Genomic DNA, 21,156 nt, shown 5'->3' on the forward strand with positions numbered 1-21,156 from the left:
ACTATGATAAGTAATTAACTAAAAAATATTTAATTTTAAATTTATTTCCATTGTAAAGTGATATAAATACTGTAAAATATACCCTGAAGCAGATGAGCAAACCAGGGTAGATGTAAGTATTAGATATAAAGAAAGACAGGGAGGAGAGGTGGGGAAAAAGTGAAGAAGCAAAATAGGGAAGAGGAATAGAGAGTAATCCAAATTTTCAAAAAGATAAAATAAATTTTAATGAGGCAAAAAAAGCTGCAAGTAGAAATTTTAAGATCATTAAAGAATAATCAAATTGGGAAGAGGAGAGGAAAGGATTAAAGACCCGGAAGGGGTTAGAAACCCCAGCAAATACCAACAGAGTCAACTAACCTATACCCATAGGAGCGCTCACAAAAAAAAAAAAATAAATAAAAATAAAAAAGAAGTTGCATTACTTCTTGGAGTAGGAAAACTATTAAAAGGTGCTTAAGTAAAAATATCAGTGTTCAAGTGGGTTAATGTAGAAAGACTTAATAAATATAAATAAATCAGTATCAGTATTTCTGCAGAATTCTGTACAATAAAGATATATAATCAGAAAATAATGGCTTCTTTACCTATTAAAGAGTGATAGATTAATATGTTCGAAAGGACTATGTATATTTACACATTTCATTTAGCAAGATTTAAATTACATTTCTCAAACACGGAAGAGAGAAAATACAAGAATAGAGAGTTAGTTCCATTTGTATGAACTTTATGATAGTTGTTCTTACAATAATGGCTAGCTAGTTCAAATAGCTAATTGGAATCTTCCCATACTTAATAGCTAGTTGGAATAAATCAACTTGAAAGCAAAATAAAAGTCAATTTTATTACTTTATTTGCATGATACCTGCTTGGAATCTGAGCTGCCTGAATTCTTTTGAAGTTTTCTAAATCAATTGTCATTTTCACATATTTTTCAGAGAATATAAAATAACTATAATGAAATAGGTAAGCCGTTGCAAATGTATTGAGTGAATTGGACACAGTGGGCATACAACTTCAGGTACAGTTCTTTGAATGCTGAATGTGGCAAAGGGATTATTTGAGAATGGTGTATCAAAACCAGCCTTGGTGGTATCACACAAAATCAATCAATCAGTCAATAGGGATAAGTTGGGGAAAGAGGAGGAGAAAAAAGAGGAGAAAGAGGAACTTCACATGTGGAATAGAGCATACATACCAAAGCCCAGGCTGCATGTCTCAGTTGCTTTTTCTTCTGTTGTAATAAAATACCTGAACAAAAGCAACTTAAGAGAGGAAGGGTTTATTTTGTCTTATACTTTGAGGATAAAGTGTACCATGAAAGGTATCCATAATGATTGGAGTTTGAGGTGTAACAGCGTATTCATGGTCAGGAAGCTGAGAATGATGAATGCTTGTATAGAACTGATTTTCTCCCTTTTATCCAGGATCTAAGCCTAGGGAATGGTAACACCCATGGTTGGTGACCCTTCTCACTTGCCATTGCTTTCAAGGAGACAGTATTTCACAGGCATGTCTGGGCTTTAATGTTATCTAGGCTAATCTAATCTAGAAATATTTCATAGATATATTCAGAGGTTTATCTCCAGTATGCTTAGAATTCTGTTAAGTTGACAATTAACACTAATCATTATACTATGTAACATAAAAGCCCCAACCCTTTGTATGGAACTCTTGAGCCTTGAAAGTATTTCTTAGTTTTAGCCTATTTCCACCCTTGAAATTATTGAGCTTATTGTCTCTAAGTCTCTGTCAATTTCTTGTTCTGAACATGGGACCTGGCAGACCTCTTAGACACGTGTTTACATACTATGCTGAGTATGTCATAGTCATTATCCCAGTAAAACAAATGTGAAATAAGTGTTTTGTCTTTCTAGTCTCTACCCAATAAACTTTAAATATGTGATAGAAAAGCTAAATTGTCTAAGATATTTTATAGACATATCATGCATTAGGGATACTATAATGACTGATAGATTTAATGGATGAGTAAGTAAATAATAAATATGCTTTGTACCAGGCAATGTCCCTGAGGTTGGCAATTCAAAGGTCAACCAAAGGAGATAGCTACTCTAAGGAACTTGTAGTGTAATAGTCAGCTGAAGTAAGCATAAAGGTTATAGCTTCCTCTTCATCATGGAAATTTATATCATTTACAGCTCTATAAAAAGCCTACAAAAATGGCACAGTGAAAATGCAAATTTAGTGAAAAAGGAAATGCAAAGTGATATGCAAATTTAGTGAAAAAGGAAAGGTTGTAGTATCAGTGGCAAAGAAGGTCACTTCACTGTGACTGAAGTAAAAGTTGGCAAGGAGTGAGGGGAATGGAATTGAAATCTTAAGATGAATTGAGATTGTGAAGAATTTTAATATGCAGTTAAAATATTTGGACTTTTTAATGCAGTTGAGAAATGTTTCAGACTTTGGTTTTGGCTAGTTCTGATTTTAGGAAGGTAAAACTTCTAGGACCAATGGCACATTCTAGTAAGTATTGCTCATGTGAACCTAACAAGCACAATAAAAAATGCATAATAACATCCATATCTCATTATATCTTGAGGAATATAAAACTTAGAGAGTTGTCATAAATTACTCTCAAAAGAGAAGCTCCCATGCCAGTTCTGACAAGTTATTAACTTCTACAATACCAGTCCCTTTTCACATGTCTAAGATAGATTATATTGTTAATATATCTTTAAACCAGTGAAGAGCAGCACAAAACCATTGGGGGTAGGATATTTCCTGTTCATTATAGCGCTTTATGTCAGAATTGACATTTAAGAGCTGCAGGTTATGGGTTGGAGAGGTGACTCAGTGGTTAAGAGCATTGACTACTCTTCCAAATGTCCTGAGTTCAATTTCCAGCAACCACATGGTTGCTCGCAATCATATGTAACGAGATGTGAGGGCCTCTCCTGGTTGGTCTGAAGAGAATGATGCTGTACTCAAATAAAATAAATAAATCTTTAAAAGAAAAGTGTTGCAGGTCATGATAACCAAAGCTGTGCCAATATTGCAAGTGTATTTGAAGAACACACTCAATGGTGAGTGATTGAGAGTAGATGATTAATAACTAGAAATCACAGGTCAATTTATTTAATGTGAACATATGGCTATATCTCTATACAATAAATGACATTCAGTAAAACGTTTGGTAAAGGATCCAATATTTTAACCTATTGGGAGTACACAATACTCACTAAAGAACACAGAGCAATGAAAAGAGGACTGGAAAGAAAAATTACTCACTTTTCAAAAGTGTTTTTCTTTTTTTTCCTTTGAATCCCTCATAGAAGACTGATCACTGTTGATCTGATGCCTGCAAGTGGGTTTAATAATACTGAAAACCTCGATTTACAAGTGAGGGTTCAGGAATCATGTTTGTTCCCTGAACTATTATTCTTATCACCGTGATACATCACGTTTATCCTCTGACTAAAATGAAAGGTTTTTAAACATTCAAGAACAGATTCTGGACCACTTCATGTTGATGTTAAACATAGCACAGATGGGCTTCAAAATGCTCTCAAAGCAGCACCCATCTCTCCATGTAGCATCAACATAGGACAAGTGAGCACTTACCTCAGCTCTGCCAACACTCTTATCTGATAAAGCCACTGGGAGACTGCAAAAGCCAGCAACAGTCCCCTTGAGGGGACAACAAAAGCCCTGTTGTAGCTCAGAAAAGCTAAAGTAAAACAAGAAACAGCCAGGGACCTTCTTTTCTGTGTTGATGTGGAGGGAAGAAGTGATCATGGTTAGTAACACAGAGTAAAATTCAAGGACAGCAACCATAATCTAATTAAGATCTGAAATTACCAGCCCAGTACATTTAATAAAGAAAAATGTGCCTGTTTTCCTTGAGCAAAAAGCACCTTGTGATGGAACTGAAAAGGGTAGGTGAAGACTTCTGCAAATCTTTAACTGAGTAAAAAATAAATAAATTATAAATAAATAAATAAATAAACAAACAAAGTGGTAAAAGCTTTTTACACATACGCCTCCCCAAAATAATCCTACACAGTTAATAACATATGCCCAGATGAACAGAGAACACACCAAAATATTTACAGCAATAAAAAATTATTTTAACATGATAAACACATGAACACTGAAGGACAGGAAGCAAAAACACAATAGAGTTTGTGGTATGAATAGAAAAACAGAACAAAATACTTTACAGGTGCAAAGTAGAACCAGAGGGCAGAGTTTTTGAACAGGAAGATGACAGTAACTGATTAACAAGTGGCTTAGGGACATTCGGTTCTTCTGTCTCTATCTCATTTCTTCATATATATGATGAAGAATTTGGGATGGATAATACCTAAGGTTACATTGATTTTAGGATTCTGAGGAAGACTAGAAAAAATGGTTCTTATTGGAATAAATTTAGAGTAGAATATGGGCTTCTCTGATGTCAGAGGCTCTGTGAGAGTCTTCCCACAAAGGCCATGCCACGTGTCTAAATGCTCTGTCTGCCAGAATGCCAGAGAGTGTAGTGGGCATGTGTTAAATTGGTGGAGATGCCTTAACACTCTCTCTCTCTCTCTCTCTCTCTCTCTCTCTCTCTCTCTGTGTGTGTGTGTGTGTGTGTGTGTGTGTGTGTGTGTGTGTCTTTTTGACCATGACACAAGTTTTCAAAGCTTCTGGAGGTGTGAAGACCAGTATGAAGGAGACAGTTCAGTTTTTCTCCTCTGCTTGAAAATGACATCAATCCAGAAGGTCTGTTTTCATGTGCTTGTGTGCTTGCCTGTCTGAGTCATCACTGTACATCCTAATTGCCATTTCTTTTAGTAATTCAAATAAGACTGAATTAGGGCTTACCCTTACAGCTTCATTGTCTCTCATAAGGTCTACTTCCAAATAAAGTTATGCCCTGAGAATCTAGGGATTAAGACTACAATGTGTGGTTTTGGTAGGACAGAATTTAGTCATAGCAGTGTAAAAAAAAGATATTTCTGTCTACAATAAGGAGTGCCAGTGTCTTATTACATGGTATGTAGGCCCACAGTAATGGGCAAATATCTGGACACGGATAAGAAGCATCCAGGTTCTAAATATGTAGGCTAGAAAAGCAAAAGCATCAAAGAGTGGAGGGCGGGATGCTGAAAAGTATAGGAAGATAGAAAACAGCACAATTATGAAATGACTTACACAACTCTCCAGAGGAAGTTAATAAGAAAAGGCCTGGGAATCATGTAAATGGTGTCCCCAAATAAGGCTACTTGGCCGTCTAACATTGCTATTATGCTTAATGTTGAGAATCATGAGGGAAATAAAGAGGTGTCAAAATTAAAGAAAAGGCAGGGCAGGCTGAAGGAACAGAAACAAAAGGAATGAACAAAAACAAGGGAAGCAATTAAATGTTAAATGAAAAACACACCCACACAAGAAGGAAAACAGCTCTACAGCAATTCATTCTGCTTGACTAAAACTAAAACACTAGAGACTGGGTAGATGAAACAAGCAAAATTTGTTGCATAGTGTCTGAGATCTTGTGGCACATGGGTGTCCTGTCTAGAAGGCTGGTTCTCACTCTGTTCTCCTACAGTTGTGTTGGTCAAATGAATAAAAACAGCTACTTGTATTCTTAAAAAGCTAGCTACTCAGATTGAGTTCCAAAATGTACTGTTTATCTCCCAATACATTCACAGTGGGAACTAAGACTTCAGCATATCACCTTGAGAGGAAAATTCAGTTCTTGGCATCAATATTGCTAATATTTAACATTTATTGTATGCTTTGTAAGGAGTATTGAAGATATATCTGGCAGTTCAAGGTTCTGGATTAAGAATTCTTTTATAAAGCTACTAAGAACCAGAGGTGCAATTGATCCTCACCAAAATGAAAGGAGACTGAAGCTTCAGTCTGTTAATTTGTCAATCTACCATTAGACAAACCAGCTCTAAGTGGAAAGTCTCAAGAGGAGTAATTTAGAACTTTCCCCAACAAGGATAAATGAGCCCAGGGTGATCTCATTTACTGTATTTATAAAGGAGACCGAAGAAATGGCTGTTGGACAGCTTCATATTGTCTGTTTCTAAAACATTGGGAAAGGAAGTATTCACACAGAATTACACTGTCTCTACTTTACTGTTTTTCAATAATTGAACCTCTGATTTTCTAAATTGGAGAAATCCACATGTGGCAAATATTCTACAGAAGTCAAGCAAATTGAACACAGCAATGGTTATTTCACCACTGTCTTTGGAGTGACCTGAAGCCATCCCTGGCTTTTTACTTGAGCTGTTGCTGCCTTTGGTGAGGAAACTGGCTTATTCTTTCTCTTCCCTCCATTGCCATCAGCTGGATACAGAGGTAGGACCTGCTTCTCAGGGTTTGGGGGAAGGTGGAGTTCAATACTAACCTTACAAGGAAGATCAGGTTAATGCCAAGTGTCCAGTGTTTTAGTGTTTTGTTTACTTCCTATAATACCACCTAATAGTAAGATTAATACTGTTTGATATTAAAAATATTTGTTAGTAGGTCTATTCTGATGGCCTGGTAAATCAATAAGGATTTCTCTGAGTCTAGGATATCACCTGACAAAGAGAATAAATGGATGGTGTGCCCTGCTGTTGTATGCTAGAGAAGCATGTAGCGGAGGGAATAAGTTCAATATCTTCCCAACCTCTTTAGAAAAGAAATTGAGTACACAGATTTTAAACATGTTCCAGGTCTCAGAGAAAAATGCAGTTGGCTTCAGTCACTTGATCAGAACATCGGTCTCATCATGATCCCAAGAAGGTTCTGAGAATACCATGATCCTGATGGGAAAGGGAACCTGTGCCAGATAGAGTCAGAGTTATGATAGTCACCAAGAAATAAACCAGACCAATGAACTTTGGTCCCATTAGCACTGGACTTATACCAATTCAACCCATAATTTCTCTATAGCTACAGCTCACCAAATACAATAAATCAGAAATGACTAATGCAAGCCAACCTAATGTTGTTTTTTCTTTATTTTCCAGAAACAGTATCTCTTCCTACTGTCAAGCATAAGGAAGGCTGAGGAAAGATGTCTGAGGTACAGAGAAGTTTTACTTATCCACAATAGGAGTGTCCACATGTCTCCAGGCTCTGAGAATGTTTATCACAATAGCTTTATAGGACTTGCTAGGTCAGATGTAGCTTCTGAGGTTAAATAAAGGTAAAAGCTTAGTTTTCAAGCATACCGGAGATGCCTCTGCAAGCTTCATGACTTTCCCCCAGTGGACTGGCAGAGGAAGCAATAAATGCACTGTGATTTTGTATATGGCTTATGCATTCCACATCCTAACCCAACCTATAAACACTCCAAGGAAATCATAAGCCCAGTTAATGACATATTATATGTGAGCTCTGTGCTTCCTATAGGACTTGCCCCAAGGCAGTTGTTCAAAGGAAATTTGGAACTTTCCATCAGAAATTATAGTTAATAATCTCGCATGACATGCATTCCTCTGCTTCTCCCCCAACCCTTTAGCCTTTGATACTTTCACACTCTTCTTTCATGGGAACTACTATTTCTACAGTTGGAACTGCAGTCCCAGAAAGGCAGGGTAATCCTACGAGGTTAGGAAGAGATCTTCTTGAAGAATTTATTTGATCTACAAGATAGCCTGGTCCAGAGACATCCACAGCCAGGCCTCGGGAACAAGGCCAGGGCCTGTTCAACATCAGAGCAGACCAGAACGTGAAGCATCTGGCCTCTCCAATCGGCTCCACTAAGAAAAACCACATAGCCCAACCACAGTGTAGGCTATAATTTGCCACCTATTATCTATTCTTTCCAAAGACTCCTTTGAAAGTGGAAAGAAAAAAAGAAAGACCAATGTGACATATTTTAAACTCCCAAGAGATTTCATGACGTCTCACAGAGAGTAGATGTTCAAGTTGATTTACTGTTCTAAATATAGTTTGAAATACTTGCCTTTGCTCCCAAGCATCCCAGACTACTGGTTGACATGGACCAGTCCTGTAAAGACTTTGTGCAAATAAATGCATCTCAACTTTAAAAGGGTCCTTGATTTGCTTCAAAAATGATTTTCACACCAGATGTATAGCTACTAAAAAGTGAATTCTTTCCTTCTTAAAAAGAACATGTCCTTTTAATATATCGTATAGGAATCCTACAGGTTTTTTTTTTTCTGTCTCCCTTTCTAAAAGAGCCCAATTGTAATTGCTGAGGATTTTCTGGGATGAAAGAGAAGTCTAGACATAAAACTTCTCCTGAGTTATTCTAATATCGAGGCAAATGTATGATATTGTAGAAGGAGGAAATACAATTAAATTCATCCAGAAAATGCTTTTTATTATATTAACATTGTTTCCCCCCCCTATAAACCCTGTGGAATCATCAGTTTATATGTGGAGCCATATTGTATAGGTTTGTATCTTGGGTAAATTCTTCATCAGTTCATAAGTTTCTTTGGGAAAAAAATAATAACAGCATCATTACCTTCCATGAAACTTTTGGGAATAATTTAGCATTGGACCTATACTGCCCCCTGTATGCTGCCCCTTGCAATGCCTGAAATAGATATGTCAATTTAGCTCCTGAACTGTAGGGACATTAGCAAGTTCTTCCCTAAGAGCTAATTTGACAAAAGTCATACATTCCTCCTCAGCTTGCATCTCTGAGCTCCTTAGTCATAGAATTGGAATACATATATTCACTGGGAATTCAAGAACTCCATCTTCACAGGGCTGGCATCCTATTCTAATGAACACACCCCTATTCCACTAAACATATTACCGTTGCAGTTTTTAGTATATTCTTATAGACCTCTTGGTCTATTTGTGGTTACTTAAAAAGTCATTTTTCTGAGAAGATAGCTGCTTTCCTTCCCCTTCCCATGGGTATGTATATATCATAGAAGAAAAATTATAAATGTTTTTTGTTTAAAAATTCTGCCTCAAACAAGATCAAACTATTCCCTTACAAATGCATATAAACTTAGTTCATGGTCAGATTTAGGCATACATGATATCCACTTTTATATCTTCTGTAAATTAGTGAATGTGGATTGAAAGGAATCAAATGCCATCAGGGGACTGACAGGAAGTAGCTCTTACTCAAAAGAGCAAACATTACTTTTTGAGAACTCTTTTAACCCATGCATAGTCTTGAACCAAGAAAGATGACATAATCTTAGCAAAATTTCCTCTTTGTTTATCCCAAACGGAATGAGCAAAGCGAGGACAAAATGTCAGAAGCTCAGAGAGATCAATGATTATAGAAGATGAGGGAAGGACAGAGGTCCAGGCCACCAGTGCCTATACCATACTCTCCTTTGCCAAATGGGAGCAGAAATGATAAAGCAATGACACTTTCTGTGATGCTTGTAGGTTCCTCATTCAGCTATGCCAGATACAGGAGGAAACTGAGCTCCACGATGAGACACTGGGCTTATCATTCACACACACACACACACACACACACACACACACACACACATACAATGTAGCTTCACACATCTGCCTGATCTTCTGAGTTTTTCTGAAAGGTAAAATTGCATGCTTTCTGTATTATCTAAGCCTTAATACTTCTTTAACACTTTGGCCTTCTCCAATATTGGGACACTCTTACTCTTTTTCTAAGTCCTTCCTTCTACCATGTAGATGTGTGTCCATTATGTGTCTGACCCCCATGCCAGTTTGAACAGTGAGGCTTGTTTTTTTCACTCTCTTCTCCACTTGTCCTCTGGGCAGCAGCTGGAGCTTATAACTTGTTGCTGTGTTTTACAATTTACTTATATTTTCAACACTAAAAATGTCCTTCTTGAGCTTCTGTTCAAGTCTATTCTTACTTGATTTTTAATTACTGAGATTCGGAACCCAGTTCCCATTTATCAATTTCATACTCAACCCAGTGACTTTTGCATGCACATGATTATTCTGTTCATAAAGAGTTCAGTGCTCAGACTTTTAAGAGAAGAATATATCCACCAAAATGAGGTGTGTCTTCTGATCTATCAATTAGAAGGTGCTAGACACCTACCTTGCCTTTAAGAACCATATTGGGGTTGGGGATTTAGCTCAGTGATAGAGCACTTGCCTAGCAAGCACAAGGCCCTGGGTTCGGTCCCCAGCTCCAAAAAAAAAAAAAAGAACCATATTAAAACTATTATAAATCACACAATGCTTTGCAACAGCTCAATGTGCAGGTCCCATCTCAAGCTCACAACAAGGAAAATTGGGCCATGGGGTGTTTTAATAAGTCGTTCAAGAAGATTTTTCTTTGTCCTAAAGCCCAGCCTTCCCAAGTCCCATTTGAACATCCATTCTCGGTATTACCAGGATTCCTGCTCACCACGTTTTCTATAGAAGAAATTTGCAGAGTAAACAGTATTCGCGCCGTAAATCAGTCTCCCTGGGAAAGGTATGTGCTGGTTCTTAAGAGGAATGAGTGCCTGAGAGATCTGCAGCTCAATGCCTAGTGCATGCTTGGCCCCTGGGTTTCTGCTTTCCCTGCTGTGGCTGAGAGATTTCAGCAGCAATGGCTGGAATGTGAGGCCCCCAGACACAGCCAGTGATTAACATTGCTTTTCCCTCTGGCACCTCATAGAGTGGTTAGTAATATAGATTTCAAGTCAGACAACCAAGTCTACAGAAATTTGAAGCAGTGTGTCTTCAAAACTAGCAGCCACATTACAAATGAGAATGAATAAATGACCTCCTTCCTAAGTTTTAAACATAAACATATTTTAAAATCATATCTTAGTGTTTAAAGATCACAAAAACTATCTCAAAAGTATTCCCTATAGTTAATTGCAACAAAAGGAAGGAATTCTTGGCGAGTAAGTCTAGCTCATTCACAGCTTTCATCAGTTAACAAGGTACAGTTCAATCCCATTTTGCCTCCAATTCCTCATTAAGCTTGGCTCAAATTCAAGCCCCAGCTCCTCCCACTGTCCCTGAATGGTCTGCATGTTTCCCTGCACTAAAGAAGAGATTAATTTGTAGAAAGGCTTCAGCACATTCCTGGGTTGCTCGAGTGCATTTCTTTTCATAGAACAAGCTTTTGATTTTGCGCTTTAAATCAAAGGCAGAGAGCAAAAATTCCAAGTATGTATGAGCTTCCGACCTTTAAAGAAACAGGATTGTTGAGATGGAATTCCACATGGAAAGGCTCTACTCCATTACCCTTGCTAGTTTGATTCTTCGTCAAGATACACCCTTTCTTCTTTCTGCTAACTATCAGAGTTTCAATCAAGCTGGTGTTTGGCAAAGCATTAAAGATAAATGAAGAGTCCTCTATTAGTAATTTATTCATATCTTCATTGCAGACAATTTATTTCATTGCTCAAGACCACGGCTTGAGTTCGGAACTGTTGGCAGAATTCCTATTAACACTGTTTCCTGCAATCATGGGAGACAATGTGTTTATTTGGAAACTGACTCAGATATTGTGATCAAAAACTATGACGTTTGTAAAAAATATTTTTTGAACATGTGTACCAACCTCTTTGCTGAAATCGGAAAACAAAGAAATTTTAACATTATATAGAAAGATAAGTGTCTTCGAATGATCAAAAACCAAATATAACCTTCAATCTCCTTTATCTTATTTTGTCTCCATTTGATTTGATTTGTTCTCTCTAATGCTTATGTCAAACAAAACAAACTCATCCATGCAGAGGAAGGCACTGCTTCAGATGAAACAGAGCTGCTATACGATGTCTGTTTAACAAAACACAAAAACATCCCAATCCCTAGACTCAACTTGCATTCATGTCACACACGGAGTTGAGAAAGGGCAGCCAGTTGCCACAGGTACTGTTCTCACTGCAAGGATGGTGCTCTAGTTAAAGAAGGATTTAATAATTTGGCATTCAATAACTGACATTAAGAGAAAAATTGCAACACTGGGATTGCATGTGACTCATGATTGGTGTGAGTGTATTTGATTAACTGATTGCAATTGAGAAACATTTGTGACCATTATAAAATAATTTCAGTCTTCTTTATTGGCAGAACCTTTAACTATATGAAAAGGGTAGGGTCTGATTGATTAAGATGGGATGCCCTGTGTATATTCAGTAGAAATGTGGTCACTGAGGTAGGTACATATCGTTGGCTTCAATTGCATGCCTTTGATGGAAATAGGAAGCCCATCTATAGTAAGTATGAACTAGTTAGTGACAGGCGTTATTCCTTTTATCACAATCTTAAAGACATGCATGCCCTTGATTTGGTTGTATCTATGCAATCTAGAGGGTACACAAACTACAAACCCCTCCCATCACATATAGAAAGTATCACTCAACTGCTTCCCCCTGCTGCTCTTGTGGCTTCCTTTTATGCATGTGTATGAGACAAGAAGACAGAGGTCTATATCCACATCTACCTTCTGAACCATAAAACCTTGTCAAATTTCTTTCAAGGCTGAGGGAAGAAAAAGATTGCTGGAACTTAGTTGTGACTGTCAAAGAGCTATAACCCTGACTGATTTCAAGAAGGGTGATCATAGAGGTGGACAGTCAAGCTACAATCAACACTACAGACAGCCATTTAATATCACCTGGTTCTCAACTTCCTAATGCTGTAACCTTTAAATATAGTTCTTCATGTTATGGTCACCCCTGATCATAAAAATACTCTTATTGCTACTTAAAATCTGTAATTTTGCTACAGTTATTAATCATAACATAAATGTCTATGTTTTCAGATAGTCTTAGATGACTCCTGTACTGGGTGATTTGATTCCAAAAGGTTTTGTGACCCACAGATTGAGAACAGCTCCTATTTTGTGTGCATATCAGATACCTTATGCACCATTTTTTGTCATTTGATTCCCAAAAGGTTTTGTAACCCACAGATTGGGAACTGCTCCTGTACTGTGTGCATATCAGATACCATATGCACCATTTCTTGTCATTTGATTCCCAAAAGGTTTTGTGACCCACAGATGGGGAACTGCTCCTGTACTGTGTGCATATCAGATAACTTATGCACCATTTTGAACAAAAAGGTAGAAACAAATACAGCTTCTCCTATGCATTAACCAACCTTAAGAATGAGATGAAGAGGAGGAAACACAGACAGTAGTCATTCAAAAGGAAAACTTGCACACCACACTAGAAGGAAAGTCATATAGAAAGAAGAATAGAGCAATTTTTTACAACTCTTCCTTACACTGAATAGTCTCTTCTTCGTCTCCAGCCATGCCTTACATTGCAGCTGTAGCCATACAGACAGGTTACTGACTTCTTTTGGCTCCCCTTGTCAAAGTGAAAGAGATTAGAGCAAAGTCGATGAGTTTTCAAACATACTACTATATCTATGAGCTCTTTCATCTATGACTCTGCATACCTAATAATGAGACACTTGCAAGACTTCATTATCAATGCATATACTTTAAGAAAAGATCGTTGTGGGCATCAACCTGCTGTTAAAGTTGGCATTGCGAGCACTAGTTGCAGGAGTTAACATTTAGATGTAATGTGACATTTGTTAGGTGTCTAGCACTATCTAAATGTTCTGCATATATGAACCCATTTATCTTCTCGACAAACATATAGACCACGTTTTACAAATGACAAAACGAAACTGTTTAGGAGGAAGTAATAGTGTTTAAAACCACACATTCCTATTCTAAAATTATACTTTCAACCATCACATTTATGTTACTAAACCGAAAAGAAAGCCTTTTGTTCACATAAGTTAGGAGGCTCCCAAGACTTAAACATCAACAAATAGATTCATCCTGTGTATATACCTTTGAGGATTCATACAAAACAACTATAAGAGTAATAAAATACTTTAAGAGATATCAAGCTTGTAGTGCCTAAGGCAAAAACACAGATACCATCATTTCGAAGGCATTCATATACTTCAAAGAATTGATTCATACTGAGCTCAAAACAGATAAAAAAAAAAGCTGATATTCAGTGGGTTTCTCAGAGTCCTGAAAAGTCACTAGGTCCCCTCTTACAGTGTACTGTGTCATTTCCTGGCTCAACACTTTGACAAAGAAGAACACTTATATGATGATGGGGTTGGCATTGTCTTTTTGATTATAATATCTGAAAGAGCCTTCAGCAATAGGTCTGTATAATTTAATTTTCATATTATGGAGCTATGTTCATGTGAAATAAATCTGTGTCCCAAAAGTCATACTTCCTTAACATCTAATACACAAAAATAAACACGAAACATCTAGATTTATAAACTAGTCTAACCTGGGATTCACAGAATTGGCCCAGGCTCTCTCTTCCTATAGACACAAGCACAAATATATGGAAGAAATCCTTTGCTGCTACTACGACTAACCCTTACCACCCCTGGAACATTCAAAATAGATCAAAACCATCCTACAAGGAAGCCACTTGCATTGAAAATGAGATGTTTAAGTGAAAAGAAAGCAATTGCTAGAAGGTATATAAGCTGATAATTGCTATACAACCTCCAGTCATGATTAATTGTAGCATGGGGTATTTAACAAAGAAATATTACCCATTCAAAATCTCCAATCCTGCTGATGTCCTGGGTTAGTGCCAGTGGCTCAGCTGCTATTCGCAAACTCTGGCAACCTGTGGCTGAAACTGCACACTCTCAAGTCCCCTGAATATGTTACCAGGGTTTCATTCCTCTAGTCTCTACAGCCATTCTGCTTCCTTAGGTAAAACCAAAACCCTCTGTTCTATTTACCCTAAGAGCTTGGGAAGAGGGGGATGTTATTAGATCAAACTCACCAAGGTACATCTGACTAATTACTAAGTCAAATTGAAACAAAACTAGAACCTAGAGTCTGTGTATACGGTTTGCCCCACTTCAGAAAGTGAGTGTGACAAGCAAATCCAAGTCCTAGCTCCACATTTCCCTGTGTCCTGACCTAGGGAATTCCACTTACTCTGTTTCTCAGTCTCACTCATTTTTCATATATCAAATGAGGGCAATTGCAATATACCAACTGAGGGAATGAGCTGCAGGGCCACTGAACATACGAGCTGTTGGATCAGGAGAATCAGAATCCTGTTACCTAGGAGCTTTGTAGACACGCACAAGCATGAGACCTACCCCAGACTCTTGAGTTAGCACTGGAGGTGAGGAGAAGGCATTCCTTGGGAATCTGTTGTTTATAGCAGTCCAGGAGATTCTCAGGAAAACCGGCTTCAGAAAGCATTGATTTAAAGCAGCCAATAAAATGGGAAGCCCTTAGTTTGGCCTCTGGTACACAATATGGTCTTAATATATGTGAACAATTATTTTTATTAGAGTGTAAGAAGGGAGTTAACATTGGACTTTGATCAATGCTTCAGGAGCTCAGATGGCTCCAGTGAACTACTAATAAAGACAAAAATGAAGTTGCATGCTAATGGGAAGAAATTGCAGATTCATTTCCCCAGACCTCCATTGCTTTTGCAAGGATTTTCATTGTTGTTGGTGGTTGGTTTGGTTTTGTTTATGTATATGTTGGGGTTGGGGGTATTGCTTTTTGTTGTTTCTTTTAATCCTTATGCCTGAAATCTGTTTGGTTATAACCTTCTTAGCTATAACTATTCAGCTTACATAATGGAACATTATGACTAATTTGCAATGAAACATTCACATCTGCTATTGCAGCATACCTAATGTGAGAAAACTAACTAGGTAGAAAGTTAGCAGCCCTTAATAATACTTTCTTCAGAGGGCTAAGTTGCTAAGGAGCCTATCATGAGAAACAGAAAATGAGTACTAATGATATACAAAATCTTGTTTTTTTATTAATGCCCATAACACAATTTTTAACTAGAGTTTCTCCAATTAAAAAGAACAAATTTACAATCAATTATGAGACATGTTAGTTCTCTCCAATCTAGAACTGTATGTATACTTTGCATCTTGTGCAGTGTCTCATCAAAGTAAACCATATTTTAAAGAACTATCACCATTTAGTCTTTTATGTGTATACAAAATATTACTGCTTATGTAGTAGCATCTTTCATATTATTATTTTTATTTAGTATTTCTCAAATTTTCATGAGTATAATAATAAATAATTCTGATATAGTAACATTAAGAGCTAAGGAAAACTGAGTCTAGGTATTGTACCAGCCATCAGGCTAAAGAGGTGATACATCAACCAACAAGATTTCAACTCCTGAGAACCCCATATGCTCTGTGTGTGTGTGTGTGTGTGTGTGTGTGTGTGTGTGTGTGTGTGTGTGTGATGTTTCACATGGTGAAGGTGAATTCTATTTCTCTTGTTGGTGTAATATAAATAAGATAAGAGCTTGATTAAAAGAGATTATTTTATAGGGAGAGTTTAAAACTCAGTAGTAGAGTGATTAAATGTCATGTATGAATCTCTAGATTTGCTCCATCACCAGCACTACAAAAAAATAACAAAAACAAAAGGTGAAAATAAAATATTTTTGAGGCATACCAATCACAAATCTGAAGATAGTTCAAGCTACATACATATCAAGACTCTGTCTCAAAAAGACAAAAAGGAGCTTGTTTTGAAATATTTTACTGTGGAGATATGTGGTAGTATATTATATTATGTATCTACATCTTTGCTTCACCTACTAGAATGAGATCTTACAAAGGAAAGCAGAAACGGTCCAGTTCTGGAGTTAAATGCATGAAAGGTATAATTTCTGATTTATGAGCAGAGTTTATTTGAAAGCAAATTTATGAACCTTGTTGGAAAGGGCAGTCACTGGGTAGGTACAGAAGAGACTGAAATTCACTAAACCCAAGACAAGAAATCAATCATGTTATGTACGGAACCCCTCTGAAAATGGCTTTCAATTAGTCTCTAGTGTGAGTAATTGACAAGTTGTATGTATGCCTGTACAAGGGACCATAGGTAACTAAGTTCTAAAGCTGTGGTCCTCTAGAAAATGATCCATGATTGTGTCATATAAATGTTTTCCCAGTGTTTAAAATCACATAATAGAATCTCTGAGAATAAGCACATGATAGAGCCTTTGATATATAAATGGTTTAAAAAATGTTGATATCTGGGCAGAAAATTTACTAGGCCTTAGTGCATGCAAAACCTTTAATTCTATCAGTTAATGAACGATGCCCCTCTCCCAAATAATTGTAAGTAATAATTAATTTTCTCATTGCTATTAATCTTCCACATCTTCACCAAGATTTAATACTGGCAGTTTAAGAAAATAATTGGGAGTTTCTATTGTCTTATATTTCTAACTTATCCCATGAGGATGACCCTAGCTAACACTCCTAGCAACGGGGGATTTTGAACCTGAACTGGTCATATCCTGGAACCAGGTAAGACTTCCAGTGAAGGTCTTAGGACACCAACCTAGACACAAAAACTTAGACGCACAATTTGTCCTGCCTACAAGAGGTGCAGGGGTAAAAGATAAAGCAGAGGGTGAGAGAATGGCTAACCAGTGAGTGGTGCACTTGAGCTTCACGCCATGAGAGGAATCCAACCACTGGGAGTATTCATGATACCCTGCTATGCGTGCAGACAGGAGTCTAGCATAATTGTCATCCAAGAGGCTTCACTGAGAAGCTGATGGAAACAGTTGCAGAGAACCACAGTGAAATACTAAGTGAGGCTTAGAGAATCATGCTTAGAGAATGGAGGTGTCAAGGGGAGTCAGAGGGATTAAGTACACCCCAAAAAGCCTACAGAATCTACTAACCTATGCCCATTGACACTCACAGAGACTAAACCTCCAAGCAGAGAGCAGAGAATCTACATCCTCTTTGACCTTCCCTATCCCTGGGAAATGTTGGCCTATATGATTCCATGAGGGCAAAGGCAGCGGTGATGACAGATCAGGGATTTGGAAGCCCTGTGTATATGTATGGAAATGAAGACACACTGGGAGGAGCTGCAGAGAGAAGCATCAAGTTTACTTGGGTGATTCAAGGCTTATATAATTTGGGGGACAAGAGTCAGGATGTCCAGGATGGACAAAGATCATTAGCTGAAGGTTTACAGTATCAAAATGTCTCATTACTATGGGGAAGCATTTCAGGAATTTTAGGTACTAGCTGAACAGCTTCTTATCAGGAAAAAGGAAGTTGAATTTGTAATATAACTAAGGCTATGTGACATTTTGCAAGTAGATGTATGTGTGTGTATGTGTGTGGGGGGTGGGGTTGAACTTCCCAATTAAGGTCAGAAGAGGGGAAGCCCTGTCCGTGAAGGGAGTTCTCTATATTTTGCTGAGCCCCAAAGGCTATCTGGGCAATGGTGGGCTTCAACATTAATTAGCAGGGCAATAGTCCTCTATACATATATAACAATTGTGCAGCAGGGTTTCCATATGAGGGTTGGAAAGCAGGAGCAGGGGTTTTCTGACTCTATCGCATGCCTTTGATTCCCTTTCTCTGACTGGGCTGCTAGCCTCAGTAGGAGAAGCTGCACCTAGTTCTACTCCAATTTGATATGCCAAGTCTGGATGGTATTCATGGGAGGCCTCCTCTTTTTTGTGGAGAAGAGGAGACAGGGTGGATGAGGAAGGTAAAGGGAGGTAAGAGGGATGAACTAGGAGAAGAGGAGGGAGCAGAAGCTGTGATAGGGATGTAAAGTAAATAAATAACCTAACAAAAGTAGTTAAAAACAGAAAACAACTGGTTACAATCATTTATCTCACGATGACTTTACCAGCACCTTCCAGATTACTATGAGAGAAGAAAATCCAGCCCTATACTAATAGTCCTTTGTGTTGCTCAACCTGTAAAGCAGCAGCTCATATGTCTGTTCCCATTTCTATTTGTATTTTTTGTCTTTTATTTTATTGATTCTTCACAGTTCTTCATTCCATTGGACTTTTAGATTGATCCTAGGACACAGCTGTGATTTTCTTCCTTCCTGGATAAGAATCTGAGGATTAAGAGATCAAGAGACATGTGCAGGGTCACAGAGATAACAGCAAATGATGGGGGACGATCCCGACAAGCTCTGTTTGATGCCAGAGTTCAGAAGCCTATAATACAAAGTGGTGTTTTAACTGGTGTTTTTCTATTTCTGTGCCACAGGCTCCCTCTACATTCTCAGCAAAGATCACCCAACCCCACTGTGAGTCACAGGCAGAAAGAAATGGAAAATTAACATGAGCAAACAAAGTAAGAATAGTGTGAAGTAGAAAATGAAGCCAGGTATAAGACTAAGAGAATTAGTTATTTAGAAGAAATCTTCCTGTTCTTAATGCTTGCTGATCTCTCTTGTCATTCACTGTGGTAGTTTGAAAAGAATGGTCTCTTGGGGTCATATGTTTGAATGCTTGGGTCTGAGTTGGTGGAAATGTTTGAGAAGGATCCAGAGGAACAGTCTTGGAGAAGGTGTGTCACATGAGTGGTGTTTAAGGCTTTCAAGTCACTTGCCATCTCCTGTGTGCTCTCTGTTTACTATTTCCTGTTTGAGATGTGAGCACTCAGCTGTTCCTCATTTCATGCCTCTCTCTTCTCTGACATCATGGACTCTAACCATCTAGAACTGTAACCCAAATTAATTCTTCTTCTTATAAGTTGCCTTGGTCATGGTGTTTTATCACAGCAATAGAAAAGTAATCCATATACTCCAATGAGCTTATGAATAATAATAAAAAGATTATGCATCCTTGGAGTGCTTAAATGTACCAAACATTGCAGTGACAATGTCGGTGTGTGAGTTCTATTATTATGGTAACTCTATGGAAGCAGATTCAGCGTTTCTTTCTTTGAAAGAAAACCAGATTTTAAAGGAGTTAAGAAAATTTTTTTCATGGCCACAAAACTGGAAACTTATCAACCTCAAGTAAAACCCAATTGCCTGGTACTGCCGTTAAACTAGTTACAATAATGCCTGCATTGCATATGCCATCCGTCATCATCCTACATCACATAGTGTACATTTCTTTATGTAAAACATCCATTCATTTGTCCTTTTTCGGGTTACTATATTATTAAATAGATGAGTAGTCATCCATCGAAAATTCAGAGGTAATTACATCTCGCTCATATCTAAAGCTTACTGTCAGCTATTTTTCAAAAGTAACTTATGATTCACACATGAAACGATTAAGTCATCTGTAGTTAGCTATCTCTTATTTATTACCATTGTCAGTTTTGATGTTGTTATTTTAGAAAACATAGAATTTCCAACCTTCTGAAGGTCATAAGATATCATACTTGGGCAAAGAACATAGTCAGTACTTAATATTTCTCTCTTGCTAGAAGTTCACTGCTACAGAAACAAACTCAGAGTGAAATACCCACTAAGTTTACTGCAAACTCAGGACCTGCTAAGCTGCTTTTCAGCAAAATGTTCAATGCTAACCCAACTTATCTGAGGCAAGTCATAATGCTGTCTATGCGGACAGCCTACTTGAGACAGAAAACTCAGCTTGCCCATTGATTGCTATACTTGTGAATGTTTTCTATCTTGAAACGACTTTTTTCTTTACATTCTCCTATCAAATATAGCTTACAATAGTATGATAACAGATTATATAGAATCACATACTTACATAGTTTAGTAATTTGTTGTCAATATCATTCTAAGTTGAAAAATAGCAAGATCAGATATTAACACCTAAGTAGTCAATCAATATTAAATGAATCAATAGACACTTTTTTGTTGTTTTTAAAGAACACTAAAGCCCATTATCATTGAGGTTAATTTCTGTGGAAAGCCGCGATAGCATTCGCCATTACAAGATGGCGCTGGCTTCCGCTGCGCCAGCCCGACTTCCTTTCAGGAAGCTAGCTGTGTGCGCATGTGCAAGAGTGTGTTCGCGCCAAGTCTTTGCCCACCCCGGGGCGTGCCAGTGAGATCATGGGTAAGCGACCAATCAGGCGTGGACGCATTGTGCTAGGGTTTTATAAACAGCACCTTTCTGGGCTCCGGGTCTCTCTTCTTCAAGATGTAATAAACGCTTTGCTACAGAAGGATCCCAGTGTCCACGTGTCGTTCCTGCTGGCGGGACGTTAGGTGCGTGACAAATTTCCATGATGATCCTAGCAGGAAGCAGCAACCCAAGCTAGAATTTGATTAGGATCTCTATAATAAAGTAAAAACCAGGTTCACTTTACTTAATAGTTAAAAGTTCTTTGAGGGTCAGAAGAGATGGCTCAGTGGCTAAGAGCACTTGCTGCTCTTGGGGAAGATCTGAGTTCAATTTCTCAGTGTGAGCCTACACTGAGAGGCTCACAACCCCCTGAAAGTCCAGATTCTTGAGATCTGACTCCATCTTTTGGCCTCTATAGGCCAAA

General features: G+C 37.8%; 1 long non-coding RNA gene across 1 annotated transcript; it reads right to left on the bottom strand.

The window, feature by feature from the left end:
- Window positions 1-4,527: 4,527 nt before the first annotated feature.
- Window positions 4,528-20,716, bottom strand: LOC120096617 (uncharacterized). The gene is made up of 2 exons (XR_005493282.2): window positions 20,412-20,716; window positions 4,528-13,208 (listed from the first exon to the last, which is right to left on the bottom strand). It is a non-coding gene; the product is annotated as an uncharacterized LOC120096617 (long non-coding RNA).
- Window positions 20,717-21,156: the final 440 nt, after the last annotated feature.

Source organism: Rattus norvegicus, chromosome 14 (genome assembly GCF_036323735.1).
Source record: "Rattus norvegicus strain BN/NHsdMcwi chromosome 14, GRCr8, whole genome shotgun sequence".
Classification (NCBI taxonomy): Eukaryota; Metazoa; Chordata; class Mammalia; order Rodentia; family Muridae; genus Rattus; species Rattus norvegicus.